The sequence below is a fragment of the Platalea leucorodia genome, assembly GCF_965183815.1.
Source record: "Platalea leucorodia genome assembly, chromosome: 11".
In the NCBI taxonomy this organism is placed as follows: Eukaryota; Metazoa; Chordata; class Aves; order Pelecaniformes; family Threskiornithidae; genus Platalea; species Platalea leucorodia.
In genome coordinates this window covers 6,652,641-6,679,454 of record NC_138833.1, presented here as the reverse complement: position 1 = coordinate 6,679,454, position 26,814 = coordinate 6,652,641, and positions in this window count along the sequence as shown.

Below are 26,814 nucleotides of genomic sequence, written 5' to 3'. Positions count from 1 at the left end.
GAGTGGAGGAGGGCTGCTCTCAGGCAACTTTTGTCGCTTTTGGACGGCTTCAGCCAGGTTTGACAGAGAAAGCTGGTGACTGCTTTCTCCTGAGACCAGGTAGGACAGGACCCAGCCGGTGCCGCAGCTGTAGGAACATCAGAGCTTGCAGTCATGGGCGTTATTTTCTTGCAGAGAGATGGGAATCCATGCAGAAGGAGATTGCCCCAGCTGCAAGAACAGCTTTGAGGAAGGTTCATGGTTACTGTCAAATTAGAAGTGTGCAGCAAAGCAAGCGTTGTTGGTTTCAGCACTTGCAAAGCCACACGCCTGTCTCTTTGTGGGTTCCAAAACCGGGTAACAGCCCAGCAGGAAAGCAAGAAAATTACAATGGAAACCGTGCAGTAATGATTAAATGTCTCTGTTCCCACATAGGGTGGATGTCGCCTCGTGGTCAGCACTGCACGGCATTGGCGTGGAAGCCTGGGCACGTAGGTGAAGCAGTAGAGAGCAGAGATCGCTGGGCTGCGTCTGGGGGGAAACGGGGAGCACGGATCTGCGCGAACCCCGAGGAAGGGGGCTGTGGGCTGGGCTGGGAGGAGGATTTCATACTGCCGTGTCCCCTTCTTAGAAGTTTCTTGGTAACTTGCAGTGTGGACTTTTCACCTTCGTGCCGTACACATTTTCTAAAACGACTGTCACAGGCTTCAGTTATGGAGAGTGCAGCTCAATGTCACCAAATAATGCTCAAGTCAGTCACCGGTCCACATCTTTTCCTTGCATTTTTTGTCTTTTTGCTGATAGTGAATCATTCCAATTTATTGATGCTGATCACAACCACAAGAAGGTTTTTGTCTGTTTGCAGGCAGTTTTAGACAGTAAACCAGTCAGTACCAGCAGCCAAACAGTACAGCAGCAGGTTGCAGGAACTGCAGCGTTGCTCGTGTAGGTAGGCTGTAAAAGTTAAATGAATTTTTCAAAAGCCCAAATGATACAAAAGTCATATTAATCAGTATTAATGTAAGCCTCTCCTGGCTTAGAAGGTGCAACAGTGGCTCAGTGATGGCCGTTTGCTTTCCCCAGTACCTCCAGTTAAGAGCATCTATAGATGTAGTTGGACTTGCATTATCGTCATCCAGCCACAGGCAGGTCCAAGCCTGGTTGCTAATTCATGTACACTACTGAGCAGCCTTCCAAAGTGAGCGCTACTGGCAGCTGCTGTTCTGCTATTTGCGGCTAGAAAAACTGTGGAGAAGTGATTCTTCAAGTAATTACTTAGATGAACCCATTCAATCAGTTGGACCTGTTCTTCAATAACTCTCATTTAAAACTGATGTTTTATTCCCTCCCAGTAAGCTGGACCAGACCTGCTTACCTTCTGGGAGAACATCTGTCTAGCTGGCTCAAAGGGAGTAAAAGGGAATAGAGAATGTAATCCTATTTTATTGCATGAGAGAAGAGTTCAAGATAATCTCTTTTACTGAGAGAGGGTATCTTCTTCCCACACCACAATCTTTTGTTTCTTCTTCGCCTGTTGTAGTGCCCGCTAATCAGGGTGCTTTAAAACTAAGACAGAGAAGATAGCAGGAGGTACCAGAGGGTAAAACTGAATTAAAGGCAAGAGAGTGCAGTGGGGATACGGACAGTAAGACAGGCTACGTGCGCAGCTCATGAGAAGGGACACATCTGGAACAATGTCTGAGAGGAGCAAAACTATCCTTCCATTTATGTTTGCCTATTCCCCTGCTATTTTTCCCCGGTATCGCATGTGGCATGGTCTCCCCCACCCCAGGTTAAAGATCACAATAATGTTTTGTGTAGGTGGCAAAGCACTCTGCGTATGGGAAGTGGTACGTAATTTTACTTGCCGAACAAAAACATGTCACATTTTCTAGCACATCGAAGGAAGTTTGCCCACTGGCATCTGTTCTGGAGATGAAGTGTTGGTACTTCAGCGCTTGGGTCAGGAAGCTAAAGGATCGGTGCTTTTGAGGACTGTGTGCGCAAAAGCATGCTTGTGCCTATACAGGACCGTGGCCTGTCAGGTTAAAAACACATATAGATACCTGTAATTCAGGTCTGGTTCTTACATAGAAAGACCAGAAGAATACATTCCCAGGATTGTGGCTGCTACGTGCCTTGCTGGGACCAGCAGTGCTTTACATCAACACAGTGAGAGAAAAAAATAGGTGTATGTGTATTTAAATCAAGACTTGAAAAAACAGCAGTGTCAAGTTAGCTTGTAAGTTATTTGGGCTGGAGGATTGGGGGAGAGTGTCAGTATGCAGCAGTTCAGAAATCACTGTAACTGTGGAGTTGCCTGGCTATTTTGCAGTTTCACTGGAATATATTCACTTGCAAGTACGAGGACGCTGATTTGTCCTCTTATTCCGTGCAAATCTGTTGAGGGCAATGGTCGGTGTTGCTGTAATCTACCTGCCTCTTCACACTGGAGCACGGCCGTGAGCGTATCTGCCACATGCAGATGGATGCGGCCGCTGATGTGCTTACGTGGCACGTCATTTGCGCAGCATACCTTGCGCTGGTGGCTTTGGTGATCTCAAGCATGGGAAGGTACCTGTCAGGGAAACACTGGTAAATACTAGACAGGTGCCCTCATTCCATTAGTTTCTTTGCGTTTCCCTCTCCTCTCCAGCTTTGTACCCCTTTAGTTCACACTGACATCCATTGATGCCAACAGAAAGAGAAGGTAACTCCTGGAAACCCTGTAAGATGCTTGCGCTCGATGATGCATTTTTTAATGCACATGTAATCTGTAACTAGATTTTTAAATTCTTTTTTTTTAAGCCTATTTGAGAATAGTGCCGTGAGGACATTGTGCATTTGGGCAGTCAGAAGTTACTGACTGTTTGAGAAGCCTGCTGCAAGGGAAGACGTCAACAAAAGCCGTGGCAAAGCTGTGCTTTCACTTCACAGGGCTTTGCGGAGATATGTTCTTGGGTCTGGTTCATGTGGACTCATTTCTCTGACTTCCACTTTGAATTTGGGAATCAAAGGCATTTTAAAATTCGAGGTCAAACTCATTAAAAAACACGAAATCTCACCTGGTTTCAGCTCCCTAACTCATGAGAAACAGTAAATCTCCTGCCCTGGTTTTGATACAAATCTATAACTCATGGGGTGGGTGTATTTGAAGCTTGGCCCAGAACCTCTCTGTCCGGAGTCAGCGGTGCTCCAAAAGTTCATGACTTTTTTCTAAACAGGCTCACGGATATGTGGGGTGTCAGTCACACCTGGAACATGTCAGGTTTCTGGGGAGATTGCAAAGATAGCACCTGGCTTTCGGATTTGGGATTTTCCTAGCATAAAGCTACATCTCTGAGACTGAGCCCACCTGCCTGATCAAAGAAAGGCACAGAGTTTTAGGGGGGAAAAAAAAACCCCAAACATCCCTTCCCTATTTCTCTGGTGTACCAGGGGAACATGGGGAGGCCTCTCCCCACTCCTCCCCGGAGGAACGTGGCTGCCCCTGGGCTTTCCCGGAATTCCCGCCTGCCTGCGGTTTCTTAACCAGTCCTGCAAAAATGTATTTTTTATTGAATGTTATTCTAACCATAAAACTTTTAAGCTGTTCAAATACTTTCCTTTGTACTGTAGACATCTGAGACTATAAGACATTAACAAGTAAATGTACTTTTTTTTCAACCGCTTCAATCTGCTAAGTAGTTTTCTTTGGACTGATCTCCCCCAGTCTTGTACCAGAGGAAACATGACTGTGATCTGATACCGTATCTCCTCAGTATCTGTCTCCTCAGATTGTAGATGTAGGTGTGTTTTACTTTGAATTAAAAAAGGGGCTTTATTTCATGGCAGCCCATTTACTCATCCAAGATCCAGAGATGTTTAAAGCCAGGAGGTACCATACTGTTTCTCTTTGATTTCTGTATTAAGCCTATAAATCTTTGAGGGAATAGAGCATATATTTTAGTATGAAAGATTTCAGGTCATGAAATTCACTGTTTTCCATAGTTATTTTAATAATTAATATAATGTGTTCTTTGACTCCTGCTACCAAAGCGTCACGTCACTAGAGTTGACTTTAGACGCACTTTTACATTATTATTCGCATAGTGGCCTTGTCTGAAATTTGCCCCTGTTGAATTGTGTCCTGCAATTGCAAATAGCAGGAGAGCGTTCCTGCCCCAGGTTGGCTATGAGAGAAAGAAAAAGCGTTGGAAGAAGCATACAGCGTTATTGCAATTTGGTATATGAGGAGGTGAGACCCAAAATTTGCTTAACTTGCTCTGGATCTCGTGGAAAGCCTTGGACTGACCTGGTAAATTATACACCTGAATGGGTTTGGAGGCACCTAAAGAAGTGACTTGACTTTCTGACATGTTGAGCTTTCTCTAAAACAGGCTCTTTGCCTGGGATTTCTGGAAAGCCATCCTTTTATGGGTTTATGATGGGATCAGTTTTCCCCGACCGCTCTCAGCCCAGGCAGCCGTGCGTTCCCATGGAATTCCTTCCCTCGCAGTTGCAAGGGGCTCGCTCAACACAGTGCATTTTCAGGTTATGGGAGAAAGCTGCGTAGCACCTCTTGATCTGTGCTGAGTAATTTTCAAAATGGAACACGAAAAATAAAAATCTCAAATCATTTCTCTGATGAGCACGAGTGAACTGTTGTGAACCATCCCCTATCATGCCAGAAATAAGGTAAGGAGATAAGGGATGGCAGACCCAACAGGGCACTTATGTTTTTAACCTGCAGCAAGACAGCTAAAGTTCTCCTCTGTTCTGCTGGACAGAATGGCTAGAGGTGGCGCCTCGGGCCTGCGTTCATTATTTATAGAGTTTTTGTGTCTACAGACGTGCAGTAGCATCGCCTCGCTGTCAGAGGCAGCCCCCACGTAGCATAACCCAGGGCACGTAGCACATCAGCTGATGGCTTTAGACTTTAAGAGGGTTCTAGTCTCCACTGTATATGGACAATAAAATCTTTAATATCTACCCCAATAAAAACAGAATATGTGTGCATTTAACGCCCGAGAGCTTAAGTCGTGTTATACAAATGAGATACGGTAATTGACCAAATCAAAATATGTATTTATGTTACACTGGCTGCACCGAACTTCAGAGCCAGTTCTTCAAAAAAACGTTACAAACTGTCCACACGCATCTCGTCAGTGGGTTATTGTGTCCTCTTCCAGCAGAGACTGGCAACTCTTTTTGACCAGAAATGAAGCCGGAGCTGGGGCCGGTGTTTTCTGTTCCCTCCTCTGTCTTCGAATGCATCTTTTCAGAGAAGGGATACCTGTGACAAAGTGATGCTTGCGAAGCATCTCTCTAAATTAGGCATTTTTAGAATACTGGGAGTGAAAGCACGGGTTTTCAGAAGTCACCTTTATGGATTACAGGCACACAGGCAGGAACTGGGGAATTTAGTCTTCATAACCTAGCTCATTTATAACAATGACAAAACAGAAATTAAAAATTGAATGTAAACAAAATTGTAAGTGAAAATTTTGGAAAGGAGTACTGCTTCTGGCTGTCACAGAGCTGGCTGAAATTATTTAAAGAGGAGGCCTTAAGTTGTGTATGGGAGTTTGGTTTTACCCCAGAAATCCTGGAAGATTCTGAAGGTCGGAGAACTTCAGCAGATCTGTACGCAGTGTTGAATGGTGGCCATTGCGCTTTTCTCAAAAGTAGTACAGGTTTAAGCATGAAGACCAATTTTTTTTTCCAAGGGAACTTGAAGTAGAGCTCTAAAATTGCACCTCAGAGGTCTTTGCAGAGTTAGATTTTCATTCCTAACTTCTTATTCAACAAGTTTTTATATGTTGTGTAGGAAATTCAGTATGGTTGTGGCTTATTACCTGATTTGCATATGCAAACTCACCAATAACACCTGATAATTCGCATGTGACATTTTTGCCACCTCTCCAGTGGGAAGTGTTTGAATTTTAACCAGCCATTTACTTACTCAGCTGTCACCATAACAGGTAGAAACGATTGCTTCCCCTTCGAACATGGGTGGTGTTTCCTGGAGACTGATTACAGCAAGATCTTTAATTTCAAGCCCAGCTATTAGCAGTCGATAGCCTGTTACCACATAACCCTGACGCAGAGCTTGACACGTAACCCTCACAATTATTTTTCATCCCACAAATGCTAATATTTACTAGGTAGAGTCAATCTCCAAACCACAGAGAGTAATTCGCATTGTTGGTGGTATGAATTATACATTAGCTAAATAAAAACGTTAACCTTCCACTAATATAATTATATAAACAGAACTCACACTTGAGCATGGGTCAAATACTTCTGGTTAATGCAGAAATGTTTTCCGTCCTCAATCCTACAAGACCGCAGCTCCCGAGCGCGGCAGGGCGGGCGCAGACCGTGGGACCTGGTCTTGCATCACCTCTCCCGAGCAGGGTAATTAACGCAGAAGTAGGTCTCAATGAGCTGTAATTGTGTGAAGTCTCTGGGGCTGGAGAGTCACCAACAGTAATCCTCTGTGCACAAGCTCCCCCTTATGGAAATGAAAAATACTAAACAATGCTTTTTTTTTTTTCCCTCCTGAGTCGCACAGGACTAAGAGCTGATTAGTATGAAGCAACTTCTCAAGCCTACAGTAGTGCTTTGAGACTCAATGTTTGAAATGCGGATTATTTAAGGAATGGGCTTATGCTCCCCATGACACGGATGAATGATGATGGCGTGCGTATGTGTTTATACTCAAAGTGATTTGAGCTGCTTTCAAAGTTGGAATTTCTTGTGGCATCCTGGCAATGAGGGAGGGGAGAGGGACTAGGGCGTCGCAGTGAGGTGTAGCTCTAGCCTCCTCTGCCTTATGAGGAGCAAAAACAAGTCATGGGGAACAAATAGTTCAGTTTTGGAATAGTTTTTATACCTGTTTCTGAGGACACCCTATGATGTATATTTTGAGTTGGATCCTGATGGTGGAACGTCACCCTTAGCTAATAACAGTAAGAAGTTTCAAGTTGTTTGGGCAAGAGATGCTGCCTGTAGGCTCAAACCCTGCATAGCTGTGGTCAGTAATCTCGCGTTCTGACATGGTCACTTTACTGCATAACAGGTCCTGATGAAACCTGTGTGAGAGCGATTACAGCTCTACGCTCACCGCATTCTCCGTTAGCATGTCTGAATCCCAACAGCAGCCTACATGGACCTTTGCGCTGACTCAATAGGACCGTTCTTGTGATGTCTAGACCTTTCCTCATGTTGAAGAACCGCAGTTTGAGCTAATGTCAATCAGTATCATCCCACCGATGTTCGGTGCTTCAGCGAGACGCCCTGATGGCTCGTGTGAATTGTTCTGGTGCAGGAACCCAAACAGAAATGTTCTTGCTCTTGCAAAACCAATTTTCAGTTGGTTTAAGCCATTTAAATGGGGTTTCTTCAAACAATACCTGAATGGTCCGCTTGGCCCACTGATGTCAGTGAAAACCACGTATGCTCAGCACCTTGCAGGATCTCACACTGAAGCTAAGCATCTGGCCTCAGTCAGTCATCTTGCAGGAGTGAGGAGACTGCTCAAATGAATTTGAAATAGTATTAAAGATATATTATTAGTAATATCAAATAGTGTTATTAGTATTAAAGATAACGAAGGGGAAAACTGTGCTGGAGAAGTGGACAGGAAAGATGTTTCTTTGTGGTAGTCTGGGGCAGCTGAAGATAGCTTCTGCATTCCTTGTTACCCATGTTATGGACTTTCTGGACAGGTTGAACGTTACAGAGAAGCGGGGCCAGAAATAGCAGGGAATGCGTGTGACCGGGCCAGAGGAGCTGGTTGGCTCTGCTGCTGCTGAACGCTCTGGCCCTGGCCCCTCTCCTGGTGTGCCAGCCAGCCAGCATGCACTGCAACGGCATGGACGACGCTCGGTGATTTTGATTGACTGGGAGAGGTGGACCAGCTGTTTTTAAGGGAGTACGTAAAGCGCATCGGCACAACATGAAAATCAAGAACATCATAGTAAGCACTGCTGGCGTAGGGCGGGCGTTGCTGAGACCGCAACATTTGAGAGCAGCAGTTATATCTGCACTTCTCTTCAGGGTGACCCAAATATGTTCTACGTAATGCAGTTATGTAGAATAGTTCAACCTGAAAATTAGGTTAGAAGTTCATTTTGTGCCTTTCCTATGGCTACAGCAGCACGTGCAGTGAAAGCAGATTGAGTGATTTTTATTAAAACAATGAAAATGCTGGCTGAGTGCATTGTGTTATAACTTTCTCACCCGTTGCCTGAGCTCTCTTTTGCTTGCCAAATATCAAAAGAGATACTACTACCAACCATAAAAAATACTCACCAAAATACATGCTTCCCATTCCTTTATAGTCATGGTGATTTTGTTTGTAATCAGCACCAGCTCTCTGATCAGGTCTGACCCCGCTGCTGTGTCTGCCACTGCAGAATTGTCCCTCCTGGAAAAAAAGAGTATCACTTTGGTAAGGAATTAACCCATGTACACCACAGAAAATGTCTCGGGCACGGGAGTGAAAATTGCGTCATCAGTTACTGTTGAAGCTCAGCCTGTTGACAGGCGACAGAAGCAGGACCTGCGACAGTCCGTGGTGCTCGCCTGACCCCGGGCGAAGCCATTTAAACCTTTCTGCCTTGCACTCGTAACCGTTAAAATTAGGCAAGTACATTCCTGGTTATTTCAGAAATGCTGAGGCCAATAGCAGGAGGTGGGTTTAGCTGCCTGGAGGTGATGCACAGATTGATTGAATACCTGGATATCCCGAGGTCCAGCAAAAGGCCAGCGAAGCCATTAGCACTGCCGTATCTGTAGTTAAAGGTGGGAAGAGGACTGGAAGAGGACAAAGCATTCGTACATGACTTCTAAACTATCTGATTTTCAATTACTTTTTTCAATGAAACGGTTTTATGACACTAAAACATTTAGGAACTTGCTTTAGATGTGCCACCTGTTTTCTGTGCTGGGGAGATGGGCAAACCTCTGACATTCAGAGCACTTTGCCTGCACAGTTTTCCTATTTTTATTAACTTAGTTACATTAATTGAAATACACATATAAAAGTTCTTCCAGTTTTGAGAATTTTTTTTTGCTGTCAATGTGATATGCTTTTTACGTTTTGTTTACTGGTATTTAAAAATATATTTATTTAGTGTGGGTCAATTTAAGTAAAATTTCTTTTGTAACCCTTATTCTCACCAGCACACAAAAAAAATCTCAGACTTGTACAATTGCACCAGGTGATGCACTGAAATGCGGTTTCTCGTGGAGGAGGGGAAGACAGCATGATAGAGCTAGAGCCAAAATACATCTAGTGCATGTCTGGGATTCAGTTCACGTTTTGGTGGATAATTACTCTTTCTCTAATTCTGCAGTAGTTTAAATGGCTTTCAGTGTTACAGTCCAGTGTGTGATGGAAGGAGAGAGGGGTCCTGCGTCGCCGTAATTGTTCACTTCTCCACGGAGAGGCTGAAAAGCACCGTAATGCTGTAAATACGGCCAGGGGACGGTTACCTGGATAGGCAGAGGGGCTGCAGGTCTCAGGACCTCGGCACCCAGGAGAGGTTTGTAGGGCAGGACACGCGACGCCGAGGTGCCCAGCAGTGCCCAGCCGTGCCCAGTGCTCCGCTCCAGCAGCATTCAAGTCAGGCTCATTACGCCTGACATCCTTCCCTCAGAGCTAATCATTTTTCCATTTCAACAACGGCTGTTTACAGCAGCTGCTGCCTTATGTTTGGTTTGATCCTGGTCCAGATTTTGCAAGTGATTAAAATGCTGCTAATAAAGATATTTTAACTAGGATTTGCATGTTGACTTGCCTTTTCCAGCTACAAAAGATCTTCCCACCGCTGCTTTTCCTCGTCTGCCCCAGCGTGGCTGGCTGGCTTGCCATTTCAGGGGTGACCTGGTGGTCCTCCATCCCCACCAGTGGAGCTTCAGCCGACCTTCGCTGTCCTCCCCTGGGAGCACTGGGGAGGTGTGGGGAACGGCTGGATCCTGGAAGAAATGCCGGTGCCCTTGTATGCGCACGATAGGGAGATTATCTTACACACATTCCCTTGTATGTTCCCTTGGTTTACCACATACTTGACTGATTTCTCTTGGAATATTATAATTGCATTCATATGGTCTAATAGCAATGGCAGTTACAAAAATTTCCAGATAAAGCCCGTGCTGTCGCCGAGGGCTTTGATGCAGGCTGTATCCCCAGTCACACCCGGACACCAGAGTTATGAAACAAGGAGAGTTTCCTGCCTTTTTTTTCTTTTTTAATCCTTTGGCTTAGAAACTGGCAGGTTTGCAGAATTAGTGATGGAGGCATGCGTGATTTTCATCCTGTGCTCCCTCGCGACCCGTAAAGCTGGACCGCGTGCGTGCAGAGCCTGGCGCGCAGGCTGGAAGCGAGCCTCGGCGGAGGCTGGGTGCCGGGGTACCAGGAGTATCCCATCGCACGTGTTCGGGCAGGGTTTGAAAGATGCCAAGGGCTTGCTGGCAAGAGGGAGGAGAGCAGCAGAGGGTGCTCTCACTGCACCAGCCGCAGCGGCGGGAGCCTGGGGAGAGGGTGTTGTGCAAAGCAAAGGAGGAGCAGGAGCTCCTCTGCATCACGCCGAGCCGCCTTCCCTTTCTCACCGCTTTCTCCCCAACCCCTCCCTCCACAAATGTAAACTCTCCCTTCTGGACTGGGGAAAAAAAAAAAAAAAAAAAAAAAAAAAGAGTTTGGGCCAGTGCCAGCACGCAGTGATGGGATCATGGATTGGCATCTGGCCGCGACACTCGAGCAAACCAGTTACCTTGGAGGAGGCTGCGTAGGAGTGCGGAAAGTGCACAATGTGACTCAGGCATTTTTAATTACTGATACAGAATAAAGCAAAGCTCATGGTGGGTTTTGTTCAGCTCTTCATTCATGCTTGTAACTACAGGGTCATTCCATTGACTTGGCTTGAATGACCCTGAATATATAGCCACCGCTACAGAAATACAAAGTGTGCTTATGTTTGCTAAAGGCAAGGTAAAATGGAAATGTAAGGAGAGAGAAAATTCATTACAAATAAAGGTTCAAAATATTGTTTACTGAACACATTGTTAATTTAACATTTATTGAAAATTCCCGCTGAAGGCTGCACGGTTTGACAGACAAAGCACAGGATTAAGATTGGATTTCTGTGGCAGATTATCTGCTCTTTTTGTATCACCTCGCATCTCCTTCCTCTCTTTCTTCTTGTCTGTCACACCCATTGAGATTGTAAACCCTTTAATTCTGCTCTGCATATATCCGCAGCCTGGCTTGATGGAGACCTGACTTGAATTATGTCTTGAACTGCTTATACGGTACTAATTACATTAATAATAATTGACTTCACTGGGCTTTGGATCAACCTCTGAAGGAATACATTTGCATCTCATTACTTACCCTGATGGAGTTCTGCATGTGCTCTTTCTGCGGATGGTGGGGAGCCTGGACGGGGGCCTGTCCAGGGACCGGCGGAGGACCCCCGCGCAGTGGCTGCAGCGGTGAGCGAGCCGGTCCCAGCCTCTGGCAGAGCTGGAGCGAGGAGATCCCTGTTTCCGCTGGGTTTGTGCCGTGATGCTGATGGATGTCGCTGTCTGGAAGGTACACCTCCAGCTGAAGCTTTTGTGGCCGATGTGAAGCTTGTGAGAGATCTGTCCACCAAGGGATCTAGCCAGGTTAAACAGGTTATTTTCTGCTTTCTCACAGGAGAAGCTTCATCTCTTGAGTTCTTTGAACCACAGCTAAAAATACAGACTAGCTCCAGTGGATGTTTTAGGTTTGCTACAGCAGGATTTGGTAGACTGCTGTCAGCCTGTGTTGTTCAAGAGGTGAGCTAATCCGAATGTCTCCTCCTCTTTAAAAAACAATGACCTCATCAACCCAGGTAAGGGATTAGTTGGTTCAGCAAGTATTTTGTAGATATGGAATTGTTGGGTCAGGTACTTACGGCTGCATTTCTTCCGTCTCACTGAAATACCTCAGTCTCTGTATTGCCTTGCGGTATTGCATGAGCCCCCTCAGTTACCAGTGGAGAAAAAAAATACGTATCTCAAGAGAGACTTTTAGTCTTAGGGGACGTAGACTCTTCGGGAATCGAGGTACTGTATATACACAACAGATAGTCTTGCAGTCAGTAATATCATCTGTTAGTGTCAAAAAAGGCTGGAGGTCTTTTGTGTTTGGTTTGTAGCGTGCATACAAACACTGCTCTTTGATATCCACATTGGTCCAGGGGGAAAACGTGCTGGAAGAGAACCTTTGATTTCAACATTATGAAGGAAAATATGTATTTCTCTAGTTCCCAGGACAGAGCGAAAGCAGGGAAGTTGGGGGATATTAGGAACAAGAGAGAAGCAGAAATAAGAGAAGGAAGACAGATGTGTGAAGACAGAAATATTCAACTATTTGCAATTTTTCTTTCCCTCAATTATGCCTAGGAACTACCTCAAAATCAAAGGGATGGCCTGAGAGTGCGTAAGAGATGTTTAACCCACAGTGGAAGGGAATAATGAGTGACGGTGTTGGGGGAAACCCCTGGGCAACGTTAGGTCACCCAGGTACGAGCGTGAAGATACGCAGATACGTAGGTAACAGCAGTAAGACACAGTTAACCATTAGCAAGATTGAAAGTAAATGAGAGCTTAAATGCACCAAATGAGATTTTTTTTTTTCTCTAATGAGTCATGACTAAGAGAGCGTTATTTCCTTTTAGCATTAAAGACCTAAATTTTTACAAAGTTCCATTTTTCATTCAAATGAGGCCACAACATCAGTTAGGGTCTATTCTGGAAATGCGGATCAAAACCTCTATTAAAGGCCTTCTCCTGGCCTTCCTGGGTGCTTTCTGAAGGAAATCTAATCAGTGCTTCGTGGACCCAGGGGAGTGGAAAATTTGTGCACTGTGATGCCTATTGTGTGTTTAATATAATGAGATACTTAGCTATATTAAACCTTTGAACATGTTTGTAGCTATTACTAATTAAAGGAAGGGTGGCTAAGCCTGTGAAAGGTGTCCCAGCAGTGGTTATGGCGGTGTCTGGAGCCGAGATGTTAAACGCACAGATTATCCCTTTTGGGTTAGTTAAAAAAACATTGCTTGGTCTGGCCATCACCTCTTATATCTTGATTTTCAAATCAGCATTATTCTGATAAAATACGCTGGGGTCCTGCCTGTTCCATATCCACAGAAGATATATCAAGCCTGTATTTCATTAGCTAACAATATATTGACCTTATCGTGTGACACTTGCTGGGTAATAATGTTTTGCCCCTCTTATCTCTAGTACATTCTCCTAAGGATCTCGATGTACTTTCAAATACAGTGTATGTAATCTTGCTGCCCTTCTGTGTGCTAAAATTGTATTAACGTCCTTGTTACATGCATCAAAGAACTGTAAATTAGGTAACGTTCCCATAACCCACAAAATTCGTTGCAAAGCATGTTACAAAACGCAGATTTTAATATCACTGTGGCAAAATTTTCTAGCGTGGCACAAGATTCCTGGTGGAGCACAGGTAACGATGTGGATGAGCAACTTTAAAGGTGGTTTAGACGGCAGCAGTGGTGACTATTGCCAGGACAAATAAACCGTCGCATTTGAAAAATTCTGATACAACAGAAAATCTGTAGCAATGCAGGTTTAATGTGCCAAGCTTGACGTGTTTTGATGCAGGGAATGAACTAATTTGTATTTCTAGATTACTTCTGTCTTCCAATTTTGCGTGCTTCTTCCTCTGCCCCTTTTTTGTCTCATTCATGTAGATCAGAAATCTTCTTGGTCAGGGGCTCTCTCTTGCTGTATGTTTCTTTAGGACTCCTATGTGGAAGCTTCTCATGTTTGTGCTAGGCAAGGAATTTGTTTCCTTTCCCATTAAAATTTTAATGTTTTTCAGTGAGGACATTCGCTGAAATCTAAATCTGCTGAAAGCTAGGTCTAAAACTTGTTCATTAAGCAGACACTATTCAGACGAGTTAAAATACTTCATTGGCAATTATAGACTTGTGCAGCATAGTTACTGATAATATTAAGCAAAAATAACGTTAACGGGCTTTTATGCTTGAAACGGTAGAAAGAGAACAAAGACATTTAACCATATGAAGGTTTTTAAAGGTAAAAAATTTTGTCCCAGCTAGTTTTAGTTTCAACTTAAAAAAAAAAAACAAAAAAGAAAAATTAATGTACCAGCTACTGCCTCGGACCACTTGGGGATTGTGTTGCTATGTCTTGCATGGATGAGCCCAGACTCTCAAGTTGGCAGCATTATAACCCGGATCTTCAGCAGACTGTTCCCAGGGTGAGACCTGTAACACACACTCTCTGTTTGGGTCTAAATAATAATTTGTCCACACTAACTGAGTTTCAGCTTCCAGACAGCAATCCTGGTGCTAAGTATGACAAGATGTGGAAGCCACTGACTCAATGCTACTGTCCTACCTCCTGATGATCACCCAATACCTGCAGTCCTCCTCCTGTTGTTCCATATATTTGCAGTTTGCTCCGTATCCCAAACTGCTTGAGGGCCAGGAAGATGATGATTATGCTCTGGCTCCTGCTTCGGCTGTAGTTCATGACCTCTTGTTTTCAGATTTCATAAAGAACAGCAAAGTGACAGCAAAATACAAGATGTATATGTTGCAAGCCAATCTCCTCCTGAACTCGCATTGCAAGCCTGTTCCAGCCAAGCGTGTTGCCAGTAGAATGCCTGTAATCTATGGTGTATGTCTGGGGTTTGATGAGAAAATGTAATTCTATAGCCTCTGTGTGCTGATACGAATTCTCCTGCCTGTGTGGTATGATGTGAGACCACAGCCAATATTTTATGATGTAGTCCTCCGACAGCAAGCTAGTAAGTGAGTCATTTCCTACCGTCCTTTAGAATTATACTCTGTGCATTATGGGCAACTCCTTACATATGGTCACTAAGATATAAGGACATGGTTCAATGGTAAGTGCAGAAAGACTTTAATCCCCTCTCCAAGTAGATTTGGAAGGTAATATTTTGACAATGTATTTTATCTCCCTTTTATGAATCAGGCTTTATGGCCGCGTTCACCTCGTCTGCGGGCGTGCCTTTGAGGCCAAATTTGTCAATTGTTTGCGCTGCCTTGCTGCAGGAGTGCCCTAGAGAGCATCTCCATAGCACTCCATCTGTTACATCCTCAGGGGGAATATGAGAGCATCCTGCCCTTAAAGTGACCTCTGGACACCTCTGCGTGTGATGTGCAGGACCCGCTCTTGGGGGCACTCCAGGCAAGGAGATCGGTACCTGGCCCAAGAGGCCAACCAGCAGCACCTGAGCCGGGGAGAGTGCCTCTGCAGCAGCACACTCTCACGCAGGGGTGGCTTTTCAAAATGTTCCCAGCAGATTTAGCATCTGCTGCAATATGTCTCTTGCGTGCTTTTGAGAGCTGCCACAAGAGCCCTGAGAAAATGATACCCGTCTTCCTCTGGAGGAGGTATGGATAGTCATGATGTGATCATCATGAGAAGACAGCTGCAGAGAAGAGTGACCAGGGCTAGGTATGGGAGTGGAAACAAAGCTGTGTGACAGGGAAGGAGGCTGAGGATGAACATGTCTTGTTTTAGGATAGAAACACGTCTATCTAGCACCGACAAGCAAGCCACCTCCAGCCAGCCTGTTGTCGTGCAGAAGCATATCCTTTTTGCAGAGTAGGGTTGTGCATCTCATCATCTGTCTGATGGAAAACACAGAGATCTTCAGCCCCAAGAGCACCCTTGATAAGAGCACACGCCGGGTAGAGCAGCAGGCTGCCTAGCTGGGACTGGTGCCTGACACTGGGACACTTCCTTTGGAGGGCCTAAAACCAAGCTCTTCGTGGCCCCAGTTCACCAGCTGTTCTCCAGCCAGCTGTGGAGCTCCAGCTAGCAAAGACGAAGCATGGACATTTTCCAGGTGAGCAGATATCTTCCACCTGGCAGCAAGCCACTAAATGCCTGCCTGTGTTTGTTGCTCATCCTGACACAGGACCAGAAGTTGTAAATGCTCCTTGATTCCTCCAAGGGAGTGTCCTGCTATGACCGGCAGAGTTGAGAGAGAACACCAATGAATCCATTTTGGGGTTGGTGAGCTTCAAGCTCTGTGAGGGCAGGCAGGGGTCTTGCATACCATGGAGCACGGCGTGGGCCAGCTGTGCGGTGAGGCCGGTGGGGTAGGAGCATCCCCCAGAGCATCCCGCTTCGCATGGCGTTTGGGCAGTTGTGGTGTGCTGCCGCCACGGTTGGGTCGTGCCGAAGGAGCAGATGGGGCTGCTCCGCTGGGGCTCCGTTGCCACAATAGCCCTGAGCCGCAGATCGCTCAAGCACAGACCCCCTAGGCAAAACACATATGATTATTCAGCATGATTTACCCTCGCCAGCAATCTGTGTAATAGTTCATTGGTCATCATGGAAATGTGTGACTTTAAGGTACAGAACAATGCAAAATTTGTTCTTACAGTGTAAGTCGATTTCCATGTACAAAACCTTCACTACGAGAGCGACAATATATAAGCCTGTAGCTAGTGGAAATCATATGCTGTTACGAGACTATGATAGATTTATGCCATTTGAACAATGGAAGTCTGTTGTTTCGATGATATGATATACGCTGAAAGTTTTCAGACTATATATTTAAATAGAAAATGTTTCAAAGCTCTGATATATGCAATAGAAGACTCATTATGCTGTATAGATTTGTACTCTCAATAGTCTGATATGATTGCACCTCTACATCATCTACTGCCGTCTGTCAGTGGCTACTCGAGTGCACGGAGCTTGTAACTAATACAGCACGTGAAGGATAACATCTAGGAGGGGAGTGTGGGATTTTATGCGGATTGACTGGAATGCAGCGTGAGGCTACGCGTGCTGCAGTGAGGGGACAAGTTTGTAAAGGGCCTTTACCTCAGCCCGTGAGTCGGGACAGGTTTGTACACCCCAGCTTTCGTGCATATAGATGTTCATTCCTCTTCGGGCTTGCAATATCGCAAAGTTTTATTGTATATAATTTTCATACTACATTCAACCTTTTCTTTGTGTTCTACAAAAGATTATAATGCTTTAAACAACAGACTTGCTGAATGAAGAATTTTAGGAGCTCTTGCTCCTAAATCCCATTCAAACTGCCGTCCCACTAAGGCAGATCAGGAGGTGAGGATCTCACTTTTCAGTGTTACTGGAAGGTCGAGAAACTCAGTCCCTGCATGACTGGAGTGGGTTGTGGGTGAGCAAGCCCCAGAGCTGAAAACTGAGCAATGCGGGAGGGCTTTGCAGTGCTCCAGTAGATGCAGGTGCCTAGGGTCTGGCGTCTGATCCCACCCTGTCTCCACCTTGAGGGAAAGACACGGAGGTGAGGCTGCTGATGGCCACAGGAGTTTGTAGAGCAAACACCGTTTTCTGTCGCATCCAAAAGAACTGTAATGGAGTATCTCAAAATGCAGGTCTATGCATCCCGGTGCAGATGTGAGGAGGTTGTGCATCCACCCATTGCGTGCGGGCACAACTGCCCTTGAGTGTGCACATCCAGACTCCTGCCTGGGGGCTGAGAAATTGCACGGGAGAAAGCGCAAAAGAGAAAGAGCGGAGAAACTGCATGAGAACTCGGGGGTCATCTGTGTAGCAGGGGTGATTCTGATGTGGGCAAAAAGTTCTGCAGTTCTAGATCCCCTTTTCAATATTCTTACATATCAAAAGATTTCAAAGTGATGATAAGATACTGTAATTTTTTAATTTACTTCCGAACACAGTACAGTATTTTCTAACCTCACTGTAGCTCAGGAAATCTCCATGGTCTAAAATTTGTTTTTTAAACACTGCATTTTTTTTATGTATTTCATTTACATTATGACTTGCTGTCTGAATTTGAAAACTTCCAAGCTACATAGCTTAGCTGCAGTTAGTCAAATGGCATTTTTTCTGTTCTGGGTCTGTAGTAGAGTAGCTTTTACAATTTACTTTCCCCTACGTATTTGCTGCCCTTAATGCTTTATTATATGAGTTTATTCATCTAGTTGCTTATACTGCTTATATGTTGGATAAATGGAAAAAGAAAACCCCATCACCCAGCATATTTGTTTAAAAATTATACGTATACATAAAGGCAATTGCCGAAGTTGATGATAGTTTCAAGTGTCACACTTCAGCTATTCTGCGTCTCGATTTGTGTACCTGTAAAAGAAGAATACCAGCTATTCACTATCTCAGGAGCTGCTCCTGAGGTTTAGCAACCTGATGGGCATAAAGCATTTCATGATCCTTGGAGAGAAGCTGCTCTATTGGGTTTTTTTAATAGAAAAGTTCTAGAGAGACTTGTCAGTCTCCCAGAAGAAGAAGAAATTCTTGGCAGATACCTCCCTCTGGTAGCTCGGTGCTGAACTCGTTTCCTTTTACTGGTCAGTCTTAATGAGAGTCTAGATCAGGACTCCAGGTCGTTCACAGGCTGATCGATGGCCATGATGTCATGCTCCAGCTGGGACATATTTTACAGAGGGTTGTACACGTCACTTCCTTTGCATTTCCAGGGTTCCTGTAATTACGCACGGGGCCAGTAATGAGCACGTTTAAGCAGCAGTGAGCTAAGCTTGGCTCATCGGGCAGCCGCTGTCAGGCGTCCGATGGCACGCCGGGCTGTGGCTCTAGCGGCGTTCACCCGAACGGGCCATGTCTTGCAGCTTCATCTGTCTCCTTGTCTTGGCAGGTAATGCCAGCTGGAAAGCTGGCCTGTTGTGACTGCATTTTGGTGATACAAGCAATTTTCTCGTTCGCAAGTAGCTAGACAGGGTCTGCCACCATAGCTACCCATCTGGGGAACTGCAAGATATCGTGGGACTATGTGGTTGAACGACCATTGAGCATTACTCAGGTACTCTAAAAAGGAGTGTTATTAATAGGTTTCATTGGAAAATGCTTATCGTATTTTAAACATCATTTTTCAAAAAGGCATCTTCCAGATTTGGTGGAATTTTTAGTTGCATGTTTTCTCATTTGATTGGAAAAAACCCCCAAAGTCTAAAAATCGCTTTGTGAACAGAACTCAAATATTTGTAGTGACAAAAATTACTGACCTGGAAGTTCCTGAACTCCAAAATGGTAAGAAAACCTCCCCAAAATTCATATAAGAAAAGAGCAAGAAGATAAGCTGACTGCAATATAGGAGTCTCTGTTTTGGTAGAGTGGCGGTAGGGACGAACACCAGGGTCATCCACGCCGTAAGTGAGGGCCGTGAGCACTCAGACTTCGTCTCCTCTCTTGGTTGGGGTGGTGCGGGGGTGTGCGGTAGGGGTGGCTGCAGACCAGTGAGCAAAGCCGTCGCTTGCCAGGGTAGGGGACAGACCCAGCCCTTTGTCCAACAAGAAGTGACTCGAAGCAGCTAAAACAAGAGCACACAAACTGCAATTTTTTAACGCCCCTGCTCTGAGCAGGGTAGAAGAGCGTCCTGAGTTGCCAGATTTCGTGTCGTGGCTGAGCAGCCTTCCACCAGCCTGCAGCAAGGGGCTAGGTGGCTCCTGTAGCTCTTGTGATGTTTCCCAAAGCAGTTCTGTGCCACCCTTGGTTTTGAGGACTGATACTGCTTGTACTCATAGGGAGTTTGAAACGGTCTCGGTCTGTTAGTGCAGTCCTTACTTGCTCTAACGTAAGTGAGGAGGGAATCAAACCTGAAATGAATGTTTGGATCTGGACCAGAAGTGTGGGGCTCGGGTTATGGCTCACGTCCCTGTCTAGGTCTCACCGAGTGAAAACAGCAGACAGGCACATATGTGATGAGTTGTATTTTCATCAGTGAAATAATATGTGCTATATCTAATGAGCTTGGGTACAATCTGACCGGGAGAGCTGCCAGCATGGATTGCCTATTTCATTGCATGACACTGTCTAATTTCATTTTTATTTATTACCCCGTGTAGCACCTATAACAACAACGTTTGGGCGATGACAGAACAATCATTCTAACAAAACACACCATATAGTTTTTACAGCATTTGAGACTTGTACTGGCAACTTCACGAGACGCAATGTTGAGCGAGGGAGACCACTGGTCTGACCCAGCCTGGCGGTCTCCGTGATGGCCAAGCTGCGTGGCTGGGGCAGGAGCTCCGCTCTGCCCACCTTTATCCCATCTGCCGGAGCATCGCTTGGTGTCTGCTCGGGCACCGGGTGATCCCTCTGGTGCAGACGACCAGGACGGAAAGCAGCTCAAGAGCTGCCCAGGTTCCCCTTCTCTACAAGCTATAGCAAAATTCCCAGGGGACGCACAGGAACTGTCTGGAGTGATTTCCCTGCGTGTTCACCTACAGCAAGAGTATCGCACCCTAAACAACGTTCCAGCTATTGCACAGACTTGCAGCTCTGGAGAAGCACCCAACCTTTGCTGCACCATTTCTCTTGGATTTTATAGCCATGGTATTTCTTCTTTTGTTACACATCTGGTGGCTGCACCGATGGCTTACCCTTCAGACCATCCATTTTTGTCAAAATCCACCTGCACTCCCCTCTGAAGTTTGGTTTTGGTCTGTCACATGTGACAAGCTTCAAAAATAAAAATTTTCAGAACCAAGAATATAATTCTTAGTTGATATCCATTTTCAGTACTACTTTTTTCTTTCTCAAAAGCCTACTGGGAACTAACAGTATTAGGATCACACAGAGAAATTTTAGGCTAGAAAAATTCAGTCTGAATACAACTGTCGGTCCGAACACTATTCAAAACTGGGAGTAGAGCTCAGGGCCTTTAGATCCCACTATTGTCACAATAATCTGAAATAGTTCACCGTAGAGTTGCTAAAAATGACCTCCCAGATTGCTCCCAGCCTGTCGCTTGAAGATCCATAGCAGCTTTTCTCCCTCAGTAGTTTTAAATATTTTGAATTAAATTGGCTGGTCTTAGAAGCCAATGTGTACAAAAGGCAGCAAAGACTGTGCCTCAGTGAAATAAGGAGTGGAAAAGGTGACTTGGTGGCATAGGAAGCGCAGCGAGGCTGACTGACCTTGTTTTCATCTTTTAAGTGCCATTTAAACATCTGACCTCTTTATGATTATCGCTTTCCCGAGCCTGTGTGCATCAGCAGTGTGTTGCAACCCTTATTTTAGAGAAATGAAAGCTAGATTTTTTCAAGCAGCTCATCTTTCACTCGGGAACATGAGAAAGGGGTGAGATTCCCAAAAACGCTCGGCAGCCTTCTCAGAGCCGTGCGCGACGGCGAGCCCCGGGCCCGTCGTACTGACTTCATGCGCACGGATCCTGCTGAAGCAGGGGAAATTTGAGCTGCGCTGTGTTGAAAATCTGTCTAACTCAAGCATTTTAAAGATATTTAGGCCTTGTTCCACTCACTATTGCAAGACTTAAGTGAGACAGGTTATATAGGTTTAAATTCGCTTGGAACTGGTGGCAGGGAGACATTGAGGCATGTTCTAAAATACCTGTGCTCTGCAGCTTCGTTAAGTATCTTTAAAATCAAGCTGGAGATTATTTGCCTACAATCATGCAGACTCAAGTTTGTATTTTTAATTGCAAGACTATTCAAATTCCCCATAGATAGCCACAAAATAAAATAATGAGATGAGAAGAAAAAATAATGAGATGATTCTTTTTACCAATTCCTTAAAATATATGAATATGGCAATGCTTTTCTGTAAGGCTGGGATGTGACCTATTCTGCTGTGCTTTTATGAGATAAGCTATTCTAACAACTTGTCTGGGATTTTGGTTTCTCACTGGAAGCCGAGCCTTTTCGATTGGAAAAGATAATATCCTAAACATATGTCTAATGATTGATTCTTCTGTACGTATATTCAGTGTGTGTAGTGCTCTCTTAAGGGAACAAACACTGCTGTGGTTGAGTCAGCAGGATGGGAACACTCATTTAATCAGCGTTTTTTAGTCAATATTTACTAGTAAGACAAAACAACTTTTTGCTCTGTGGGGAATATAACATTGTATTTCCTAATGTAATAGCTTGTGGATAAAATGTTAACCCATTAGAGGTTCTCCTTATGCATCACTAATATAAACAAAATCAGTTTCTTTAAAGTATCATTTAAATTTCGTCTACTATTAATAATATATCTCTAGAAGTTTTCCAGTGAATGAGTTTTAATCATCATCAATGATTTTTACTTCATCTTAATGGTCTGGTGGCTTCACTAACATGTGATAAGAGTATTGTTCATGTGGCCAGATAAATTCTAGTTAGAGCATGGACTACTTGTAGAGCTGTAGCGTATGTTTTCCAAAACGTTTAATCTTGCAGAGAGCATACAAACACCCATCCTCTGTTCCTGTTGTTACAAAGAAAAGCAATGGGAGGAGAATATTCAAAGTACAGTTTTCAAGCCTGAGAGTCATGCTGGCAGCTAATGGACACACATTGCCCATGCTTGGGAATATTAGAGGCATTGGTTATCCACAAGTCCCTTTTGTTTTCACAAGACTTGCAAATTTTAAGGATCTTGGTATGTGTCAGACTGCACCACGGTTCAGCTGTAGTGTGGGAGCATTTAGATGCATTTTATCCAGAGACACAGGCCATTTTGTGTTCAATTCAATCACCTCTCTCTCCTTCAGGCATACATACCTATGTGTGCCCCGTGCCCGCTGCGTCAGTGTGAGAGAGATGCTGGTGGAGCCCTCAGACCCTCTCTCTGGGAAAATGGAGCAGCTTATCCCTTCTGTAGAAAAATATAAATCTTGAAATCAAGGTTATCCCTGGGAATTAATATTAAATGTGAAAACATACTGGGGTAGCCAACTGTTTTTTGGATCCCTCGGTCTAATCTTGGAATTTTTACAGCCAGTTACATTCTGTGAAGCATCCCCGTGATGCGTTGTGTGCAACTGCAGTACAGGAAAATAGACGTTTTCAGACTAGTTGTAAGGACACTGAATGAATCTCCGTGTGAAAACATGAGTCCCCTGTAAGCGGTGGCGTTTGTGTATGTGAGCGTGTGTGTGTGTCATCCCGGTTTGCCGTTGTCTTCTGGATCTGGAGAAACCTCACCGGAGCGCTGCAGAGTGGGTAATTGGGCAAAACAATGGCAAGGCCACGGAAACAAGCAACTCGTGCTCTTGGGGAGCACAAGTCAAGTCATTCTTGTCATCAGACATCCCAGTCACCTGCTGGGATACCTGGGGGAAAAATTAGGGTAGCAAAACACATATTGTTTCTTTTGTTAGAAGTGCCAAGTTCGGTGGAGATGAATTGGCCATCTGTTCCACTCCCAGCGACGTTCTGGCAAGCCGTAAAGCTCATTTTTATACGTTGCCACTTTCCATCAGTGCTAACAAAAGTCAGAGGGAATTGTTTGGTTTTTCCTTAGAACATTCTTCCTTTTGACAACGTGCAACCAAGAGCCTTTTCCACAAAGTTTTGTTCTCCCTCTGGCCTCTCCGTGTTTGCACAAGACATTCAGGTACCTTATCTCCACGTGAGAGAGTAATCAGACACCTCTTTAGGCTTGAAACTAAAACCCCTCAATGGACTGCCCAACAAAGAGCTCTTGTCCAAGCAAACACCGTTCATCCTGGTGTCAGTCCTTTAGCTGATACAGTCCCTGGGTCTGTGCATGCTTCGTCCTGTAGCACAGGCCACGTCTCTCCATTGTGGTTAGGGTCATGGCCTTCTCCCACTGTTTTCCTTTCATGGCACAGATGACACACTGTGGTCATTAGTTACATCCTAATTGACTGCCGTGGGCTGCGGAGGTATCCTCTTAACACGCTTCTGAAGCTGCAGAGTCCCCAGTGTCTGGATGCTCGAGCTCTTCTTGCATCTGATAAGTGCGTCTGATTCCATGCGTCACCTGGGGTGGTTTTATCCATGTGGGAATGTGGAATTTAGCCTGTGTGCAGTGTATCTTATATAGCATTATAGATCATATAAGACACATAAATCAAATATATTAAATGTACTCTGCTGAGCTCGTGTTTATGGCTTTCGAGACAGTCGGTAACACGTAGCTCTGGCACGCGGAAGCGTCTCGCTGAGGTCCCACCTTTCCCCTGGCTGCTCCGGGGTGGCGACGAGGCTGTTGGGGAGGCAGAGGGGAGAGAAGCGGCTCTAGCCTCTGAAAAGATGAAGCTCCTGTCTGGAGAAATGGATTTGTATATATTCAGATTTTCCAACTTCCTGTAAATACTTTTCATAATAATTCTTTACAGTATTTTTCCCTTCCTGAATGACTGTTTCTGAACGCAGGCCAGCCAGTTGAATCCTCCTGTGTTAGGTTTCTGTACGTACATACTTCGAAATTCCATTTTACTGAACAAAGTTACACCTTTAAAAGACATTTCTGAGCTTTGTAAACTTGTTAATGAAGTCTCGCCTCATTCAGTTTGATATTCTTTTAATATTGCAGACAGCGAACGAAATCAAACACCGCTTCGGTTCCAAAGTGATTTCTTGCTGTTATGAAAAATATAGATAAAATTGCATTTGAATTTTCCCTCCAGATATTTTCTTAGCTATTAAGGAAAGGCCCTAGGAATTATCCCTTTTTCAAAAAGCCCTTCAATGTTAGCAGGTTTGCATTTTGTCAAAGTCTTTTGGGAGTTTCTATTCCGGTTTCCTTTCCTCAGCACAGCCCCGCCGCGTCCTGGCTGCCGTCCTCTGGGGGCACAGGCGGCGGGCGATGGGGACAGTCTGGTGAGCTCTGGGGACCCAGCTTCTCAAAGAGAAACCCCCTGCCTCTGCCCTGGCGGGTGCTTCGTGGAGGCTAAAGCCCCTCAAAAGCCCACCCTGCTCCGTCGTGCTAACCGTGACCGCAGCAGCAGAGTGCGGTTTGCTGTCAAAAGACCGTAAAATGAAGTAAGCAGCATCAGACAAATGTCCTGTGACAACTGTCAGGCCATTAAATTATAGAATAAATAATCCCAGCCTATTTAGATACCTAATTAGCTTCTGTATGATTACTAGAGTATGAAATAATACTTGGGTGCTGGAAAGGAGCCAGGGAATATTTACTTACCCCTCCCACCGCTGCATGGATTGCTGCTGGCAGGTAACTAAATCCAATAATTACTAGCAGGGAAAAAAAAAGAGGCATGTCTGCTGTTCTCTCTCCAAATTGATGACAATTCAACAGAAGAAGGGAGGTGAAAGAAGGACTTTGAAACCGGTGGAATTTGAAACTCGGTTTTGGGCACGGTCCCCTTCTTCCCGCAGCACGCGGGTGGGGGGATCGGGGAGATGTGCTGCGGGAAGAAGGGGAGCGTGCCACCTGCGGCACGGGATGCAGCACAGGGGCAGCAGAGCTGTGCACACTTCAGGGTAATTTTACCTAAAGACGGCCTATATTTTAAAATGAGTTGCAAACTCCTGTGGCTTAGCCATTTGCCTCACACGCTTGTGGCTCCATGTCGTCTTTGATGCTATTTACAATTTATACCAGTGAAGGAAAGGTAATCGAGCCCCTTAAGCTTAGTTTTGTGATCTGGGGTTTGTGTATATGTAAGAAAAAAAGGAGACAAACTGTGATTCTTGCTTTGCATCTATCCACTAGAAAAACATAGCTCTGGGACACTTGAAACTTGCCTGGCATTAATGAACATCAAGAAGTCATGCCAGAGCGTTGCTGGTAATGCACCAAAGCTACCCCGTTTTCTGTTTCATCCTGAAAGTTTCCTAGAGCCGAACACAAGGAGCTGAACCCAGCCAGTAGCTGCAGTGCAAATCTCTGAGCTGAAATCCAACACTGACAGCAAAATAAAGCCTGATGGGTGGTAGAGAAAATCACTGCAGAGGAGAAGGACTCCTCTAAAAAGTGTGCTGGTAGGTAATATGGATCTGTCTTCTCGGATTATTTACCTCAAGGGCTTTGGCTGAGACTCTTGTTAAAGGCAGGACTATGCAGAGCTGCTGGTGCTGCTGTCCCTCCCGTCCTTTGTGCGTCTTGTGGGAGGGAATATCCTTTTCCTGAGTCGTGCTAAGCTGCTGTAGCCAGCAGAGAAGCTGCACTTGCCTTGCCTTCGACTGGGGTAGGCTGGTGCACAGTGTGATACGCCCTGCTTCCCGCCTCTGCTCCGGGTGAACACAGCATCCCGGGCATTGCATCTCTCCGACTCCCGGCGTTACTGCCTGTGTATTGTCAGAACCTGGTTTTGTCAAACCGAGTTGTGTGACAGCACCTAAGGCTGCTTGAGGAGACTGGGGAAAGGGCTCAGGAGGGCAATAGTTGGCTGGAGCCTGGCAGCTTTGCTGTCTGCTGGCAGCTGAGGGCAGGGATGCAGGATGCACCTTCCTGCCCTGAGCAATTACCTGTCTCGCAAGGCTTCACCCCACCGATTCTTCTCACTGCCTCCTGATAAGCAAACGCAACGCTTGGAGTGACAGGGTGGAGACAGCTCTTAACCATGATGGGGGAGATTGGAGAGTGCAAAAAATTTACTGTCCTGTTCATCACTCTTCAGAGTGGTTCCAGACGTACGCACATGTCCGTACTTCGTAAGGAAACAAGCCCCACGCATTAATTCTCTCCCCAAACCTATCGAAGGCAGACTCCAACTGTGGCAGTAAATTACACACAGACACATGACACAGATATATTGTCGGGCTAGGATTTTTCCACTCTGTGCATTTAATTTGACTCAACAGTGTCGCCCCAGTTTCTGCAGATTACAGAGTCCACACTCTCAATCATTTCTATTGCTCCCATAAGGAGAGAATTTTGCTTTATTTCTTTCTGGTGTGCTTGCACCTGCTGTGTTTTATTGTCCTCTTTAACCCTTTCGTGGCACGGGTATATTCTCTCTCAAACCAGAGGCCTTGCCGTGCTGCAATAGGTAAGGGGTGCTTGGTGGCTTCATGGGAAGGCGCAGCAGGGAGGGTAGGCTCAGGAGGAAGAGGAGGGGAGGCAGAGCGATCG